Source organism: Coregonus lavaretus (assembly GCF_964263955.1).
Source record: "Coregonus lavaretus genome assembly, contig: HAP1_SCAFFOLD_1805, whole genome shotgun sequence".
Taxonomy (NCBI): Eukaryota; Metazoa; Chordata; class Actinopteri; order Salmoniformes; family Salmonidae; genus Coregonus; species Coregonus lavaretus.
In genome coordinates this window covers 88,754-96,185 of record NW_028163159.1, presented here as the reverse complement: position 1 = coordinate 96,185, position 7,432 = coordinate 88,754, and the positions used below count along the sequence as shown (strand labels likewise).

General features: G+C 43.7%; 1 long non-coding RNA gene across 1 annotated transcript; it reads right to left on the bottom strand.

Annotated features, from left to right (window-relative positions):
* Window positions 1-137: 137 nt before the first annotated feature.
* On the bottom strand, window positions 138-6,724 carry LOC311118431. Its single transcript, XR_014611808.1, has 3 exons — window positions 6,636-6,724; window positions 790-918; window positions 138-314 (listed from the first exon to the last, which is right to left on the bottom strand). It is a non-coding gene; the product is annotated as an uncharacterized lncRNA (long non-coding RNA).
* Window positions 6,725-7,432: the final 708 nt, after the last annotated feature.

Genomic DNA, 7,432 nt, shown 5'->3' with positions numbered 1-7,432 from the left:
ATTTCAAAGCCCCACAGAGGTAGAGGATTAGAGGGGTTGCTAAGGCTGGGTGTTGCTAAGGCCAGGATATCCAGCCGATACCTTCTGTGTGTACAACTTGGTTCTCGTTTTCCACCTGGGGTACTGTGAATAATAAAATAAGGAACCGATTGAGGTAGTTTTGGTCAGATAGTTTGGAGTTTTCTTCAGTGTGTGTGTGTGCGTGCGTGTGCATGTGCGTGTCTGTGTGTGCGACTCACCGCCGGGGGCATTTGTAGGTTGTGCCATGCCCATGCTGTACTGGGGAGGTGGTGGGTACATGCTGGGTTGGGGACCTGATAAATAAGGGATAGATAAATAAATACATCAATACACTGTGTCATTTACCTCAAACCCAGGGATACAGAGGGTTGGCCAGCACTTAACAATGATGTTCATGACATCTATGGCTATCGTGACACATACTTCCAAAACGCTTAATGAAAACACTGTTGAAGGGAGTTGCTGTCCAGTAACATTTTAATTTACATAAAGAGTAAGGGCTGGTTTCCTGAACACAGATTAAACCTAGTCCTGGTCTGAAAAGCATGCTCAATGGAGAATCTCAATTAAAATAGCTCTTTAGTCTAGGACTACACTCTTAGAAAAAAGGGTTCCAAAAGGGTTATTTGGCAGTCCCCATAGGAGCACCCTTTTTGGTTCCAAGTAGAACCCCTTTTGGTTCCAGGAAGAACCCTTTTAGGTTCTTTTTTTCTAAGAGTGTAAGCTTATACTGTCCCTAAGAGTATCAGTGTAGATCTGATCTCTTACCTCCCTGGAAGCCAGGCTGAGGGGGGTAGGCTGCTCCCCCGCCATTTCCCTGGTAGCCCGCTGGGGGGCCGGGGTAGGGGAGAGCCGACACATCCTGGGGGGGTCCATACGGGCTCTTCTCCATACTGTCTGGGGTGTGGGGGAGAGGTGGGACAGAGAGAGAGAGAGAGAGAGAGAGAGAGCGAGAGAGAGCGAGAGAGAGAGAGAGAGAGAAGGGGGAGAGAGAGAGAGAGAGAGAGAGAGAGAGAGAGAGAGAGAGAGAGAGAGAGAGAGAGAGAGAGAGAGAGAAGGTGGATAGGTGGGATAGGGGAGAGAGAGAGAGGGAGTGGAAGACAGTGAGCACACCTTATGAAAATATCACGTTTACAAAAATATGTCTCTGCTCCCACCTTCTCTCCCCTTCCCCCCTCTCTCGCTCACCTGTCTTCTCTCTCTCTCGCTCTCTCTATCACACACACACACACACACACACACACACACACACACACACACACACACACACACACATACACACACTTCTTGATCAAGCTGTTGCTTATAACAATGATACACACTCCTGTATTCAACCGGGCAGGTTTGGTGACATTTCATTGGACAAATAACTAGAGTGGTGACATTTCATTGGACAAAGACTTGGCCTGTAGCCTCTGAGTAGTACAAGCCTATAACACACCACCGGTAATGAATGCCACCCACCCACCGTGGCACCATGGAGCTAAAACCATCAGAATAACCCTAACCCTAACCCACCCACTGTGTATACTCACCATGGAGCTAAAACCATCAGAATAACCCTAACCCTAACCCACCCACTGTGTATACTCACCATGGAGCTAAAACCATCAGAATAACCCTAACCCTAACCCACCCACTGTGGCACCATGGAGCTAAAACCATCAGAATAACCCTAACCCTAACCCACCCACCGTGGCACCATGGAGCTAAAACCATCAGAATAACCCTAACCCTAACCCACCCACTGTGGCACCATGGAGCTAAAACCATCAGAATAACCCTAACCCTAACCCACCCACTGTGTATACTCACCATGGAGCTAAAACCATCAGAATAACCCTAACCCTAACCCACCCACTGTGTATACTCACCATGGAGCTAAAACCATCAGAATAACCCTAACCCTAACCCTAACCCTAATCCTGGTCTATGTTACTGTTGAATGAGCAACAGTTAAGAGTTAGTTAGAAAACTTTAAATTGTCACTCCACAATGACACATCAGTTGTCAATACAAAATACAGGTGTAGCCCTTTCCTGCAGTCAATGTCCAGAAGCTCCCTCTTTGGCCTCATGGGTGGAATGTTATTCATATTTTTCATAATTGTATCATTAATAACGCTTTTATTTTTTTTAAACTGCGAAAATCCGGTGTTTCTATGTCAAACCGTTTTGTTATATTTCAGTCTTCTGTGATGTATATAAAGTGTAATATTGGGATGCAAACTCAAAATTGAATACATTTCAACTCTATACCTGACATGGTACAGGTGTCTTCTTTCTTTAAGCCCTTAACAATGTTTGTGAGGTGTATACTTTGGTTTCAAAGTAGATTTGTTTAAGACTACCAAGAATCACTCACTGCAGTAAAAGATTCAAAGCCATATTAGGACCCCTCAGATAGTTTTGAGACAATGTAGTCAGTCATATGCAAACACAGTTCAGTATGTCATCTGGAATCAGCTATAATACATCACATCATTTAAACATAATTGTGGTCTCCCTTGGGAAACAGGTCTTCTGATCTCAATGGGACTTCCTGGTTCATTAAAGGTTCAATAAATAAATACAAATTCTAACCTCCTGATTCAATCTAACCTCAGGCTCATCAATAACCTTTATTTACAGTAAGCAGGTCAGTCGTTAAGAACAAACAATCTTTCATAAAAATCTACACGTTATCAGGAAATGTAGAGGTTATATAACTCTGCAGCACTCCACCAATCAGGCCTTTATGGTAAAGTGGCCAGATGGAAGCCACTCCTCAGTAAAAGACACGACAGCCCGCTTTGAGTTTGCCAAAAGGCACCTAAAGACTCTCAGACCATAAGAAACAAGATTTGCTGGTCTGATGAAACCAAGATTGAACTCTTTGGCCTGAATGCCAAGCGTCACGTCTGGAGGAAACCTGACACCATCCCTACGGTGAAGCATGGTGGTGGCAGCGTCATGCTGTGGGGATGTTTTTCAGCGGCAGGGACTGGGAGACTAGTCAGGATCGAGGCAAAGATGAATGGAGCAAAGTACAGAGAGATGAAAACCTGCTCCACAGTGCTCAGGAACTCAGACTGGGGTGAAGGTTCACCTTCCAACAGGACAACGACCCTAAGCACACAGCCAAGACAACGCAGGAGTGGCTTTGGGACAAGTCTCTGAGTGTCCTTGAGTGGCCCAGTCAGAGCCCAGACTTGAACCCAATGGAACATCTCTGGAGAGACCTGAAAATAGCTGTGCAGCAACACTCCCCATCCAACCTGACAGAGCTTGAGAGGATATGCAGAGATGAATGGGAGAAACTCCCCAAATACAGGTATTACCATATACAGCGTCATACCGAAGAAGACTCGAGGCTGTAATCGCTGCCAAAGGTGCTTCAACAAAGTACTGAGTAAACGGTCTGAATACTTGTGTAAATATGATATTTTCGTTTGTTAGTTTTTTATACATTTGCAAAAATGACTAAAAACCAGTTTTTGCTTCGGCATTATGGGGTATTGTGTGCAGATTGATGAGGGGGGAAAACGATTTAATCGATTTAAGAATAAGGCTGTAATGTAACAAAATGTGGAAAAAGTCAAGGGTTGTGAATACTTTCCGAATGCACTGTATGTGTACATCCCAAATGGCACCCTATTCCACATGGTCCTGGTCAAAAGTAGTGCACTAAATATGGAATAGGTTGCAATTTTTTGACAATAGTGTTATTGTGAAGCTGTAATGGAGGCTTATCAGTGGACTTTGTGCCATGGGATCATGAGGAAGTTGTTTAGTGTGTGTGTGTGTGTGTGTGTGTGTGTGTGGGACTGCTGCTGCGCAGAAGAAATATCAGTGTGCAGAGAAGCACGAGATTGAACTTCACTCAACTCTCTAGTTTTCCCCGTTAGTTAACACTATCAACGTTTCCCTTTACTGTGGGTATTGTGATCGAATCAATGCAATATTAGCTACTTTCAATGAAACATTCCGAAACAAAACGAACTATGCAAGACTTAGTATGCAAAACCAAATATACAACAGACTTTGTTGTAGGCAGAATGCATCAGAGTAGGATTCAATTGCATTGACAGGCACGACTCAGGCACATACTATACACAGACCGGTGCCTCATAACCAATCAGAGCTGCAGTAGGCCTATATGCAAATATACCATTGCCATATATGTGCCATTCACTTTTAACTGGACTGTCTTTACAGCATGAGAGGTCGTGAGTAGATGATCTTGTTTTGAGATCAAAGCGAGAGCTGCATGTAGCCACCTGTGTACATTTGTTCATATCCTTTGCTAGTTAGTGAGTTATTAGCCCAGTTATAGCTCATTTCAAGTCAACAATGGGGGAGTGGTTGCTTCCTAAAAGAGCACAAAAATGTGTGCATTTAAAGACATCTTTGAAAAGCGAGTCAGGTAAAGAGCATTTTTATGTCTTAAATGGGCAGTGTTGTATTTTGAGACTAAGTAGCCAATAGGCAGAGGGTAGCATAATTTGTCTGATTCTCTGTAATAATGATATGGGAATAATGGTGCATTTTATTTTGTAAAATAGTTTCCTATATCAAACAACAACAACATTTTCTGTCACCTCCTTGTCTGAAGGACAAGTGGATAAACAGGTTAATGTCAAGCCCTGAATGTTTTTTTCAAAAGTCTCATGGAATGTAGACCTACACTACACATTGGCTGCTACTGTAGACTGAACGATAGAACAGCTATTTCCATGTTAAAATGTTATGGGATGCATTTTCTCCATTGTTTTTGATGGTAGGCCACTCTGGTAGGTCTACATTATGATCAAATAGCCACAGTAGCCTACTTGATCACTGTTCAGAGACCAAACAGAACAACAATCAGCTGCCAAGCACACTACACAATGGAGCCTGATAGCGCTGGGTGTGTGAGTGTGTGTGTGTGTGTGTGTGTGAGTGTATGTATGTGTGTGTGAGAGTGTATGTGTGTGTGTGTGTGTGAGTGTGTGTGTGAGTGTGAGTGTGTGGGAGTGTGAGTGAGTGTGTGTGTGTGTGTGTGTGTGTGTGTGAGTGTGTGAGAGTGAGTGAGTGAGTGAGTGAGTGTGTGTGAGTGAGTGTGTGTGCGTGTGTGTGTGTGTGTGTGAGTGTGTGTGAGTGTATGTGAGTGTAAGTGTGTGTGTGTGTGAGTGTGTGTGTGTGAGTGAGTGCGTGTGTGTGTGTGTGAGAGAGAGTGTGTGAGAGAGAGTGTGTGAGTGTGTGTGTGTGAGAGTGGGTGAGTGAGTGAGAGAATAAAGAGAGAACAAGACTGATCAAGACAGTTAAAGTTGGCTGGGCCATCAACTGTACAGTAGGTGACAAGTGTTGTTGACATTCTTATATGAGGCATGTCTTGCTAATGTGTTTGACAAGATAAAATGATGCAAAAGACGTCTGTGTGTACGTGTGTGAATGCATGGGCGTGTGTGGTTGTGGGTGAGAGAGAGAGAGAGAGAGAGAGAGAGAGAGAGAGAGAGAGAGAGAGAGAGAGAGAGAGAGAGAGAGAGAGAGAGAGAGAGAGAGAGAGAGAGAGAGAGAGAGAGAGAGAGAGAGAGAGAGAGAGCTCAGTTGATAGAGCATGGCGTTTGCAATGCCAGGGTTGTGGGTTCGATTCCCACGGGGGGCCAGTATAAAGAGTGTCTGCTAAATGACTAGAATGTAAATGTAAGTTGGGTGACTGTACTGTAGGTGACAAGTGAAGTTGGGAAAGTTCATTATGAATATCAAATCAAATTGTATTTGTCACATGCTTCATAAACAACAGGTGTAGACTAACAGTGAAATGCTTACTTACAGGCCCTTCCCAACAATGCCGAGAGTTATGCAAGCGGACCTGCTGTTGCCACACACACCAATTCACTATCCCTACTAAACACACACACACACCAGTGCGCCATCACTACTAGCCATTTCCCCAGAGGATATTGTAATCTCGTTATCAATCTTTACCAGGGTTAATAAGAATGAAAGACACCCAATTCAGGAAGTGTTTTGAATTTTAAATAAAAAATGTAATAAAAAATTCTCCTCTTCCGTTTACTAAGAAGTCATTGAATATAGATTCCCTTTTTTCAATTATTTCAGTTTACTTCCTGAACTGACTGACTTCAATTTGAATTGACCCCAACCCTGACCTTTACCATACACATTTAACATAAGGCAGGAACCCAAACTCACACACCCTAGTCAGTTAAACATTTACAGAAGGCTTTATTTTCATTTCCTTAATCCAACATCCCACAGAACAGCTGGACAGTTCCCCATAAATGATATCATGGTTTGGTTAGCTATTAAATTCACTGGTGTGTTAAGTACAGTTTGCCACTGTCTGTGTGCACACATCTAACAGCGCTGCCAAACATTAGGCACCAAGACAGAGTTAGAATAAGGTAGTGTGTGACTGGTGGTGTGTTTTCTCTAAACTGATTTTTAAAAACACCCCTTTTCTAACAAGTCTTTTCCCTCTTACATAGCCACACACACAAAACAAACACAGATATTCCTAGTCCTACACACAACTCATTCATCTTTTATTATATCCTCCAAAGAACCACTCTGAAACCCCCCAGCTCAGAGCACCCTTTCCCAGCCACGAGCAGAGCAACAGCCCTTTACCTTTTTGGAGTCCTGGAGGAGACGAGGTACTGTGGACTGTGTGGAGCTAAAGATCAGAGCTCCTACTCGCTCGAGATACAGTGAGAAAGTGAACCACGTAGGAAAGAGAGCAAGAGAGAGCGCATACACAGAGGGGAGGAGTGAGGGAGGTGTGAGGCAGATGAGGTAACTTTATTTTAAGTGACTGAATAGTGAAAACAAGCCTGATGGAAAATAACTACACCTGTTGGTCAATCACTAGTTCCAGTGTAATTGCAACATCACTGTGTGACGAATCCCAGTATGACAGGAAACAGGAAAGGGGACATTCCACTCACACCAGGGGAGTGGAATGTAGTGCACTATCTAGGGGACATGGTGTCATTTGGGTGTGATGGTTTGGGGATGCTTTGCTGCCTCAATACCTGGACGACTTGCCTTAATAGAAGGAACCATGAATTCTGCTCTGTATCAGAGAATTCAACAGGAGAATGTCGGACCATCCGTCTGTGAGCTGAAGCTGAAGCGCAGCTGGGTCATGCAGCAAGACAATGATCCAAAACACACAATCAAGTCTACATGAAAATTGCTAAAAAGCAACAAATTTGAAGTTTTGGAATGGCCTAGTCAAAGTCCAGACCTAATCCCAATTGAGATGTTGTGGCAGGACTTGAAACGAGCAGTTCATGCTTGAAAACCCACACATCACTGAGTTAAAGCAGTTCTGCATGGAAGAGTGGGCCAAAATTCCTCCACAGCGACATGAGAGACTGATCAACAACTACAGGAAGCATTTGGTTGGAGTCATTGCAGCTAAA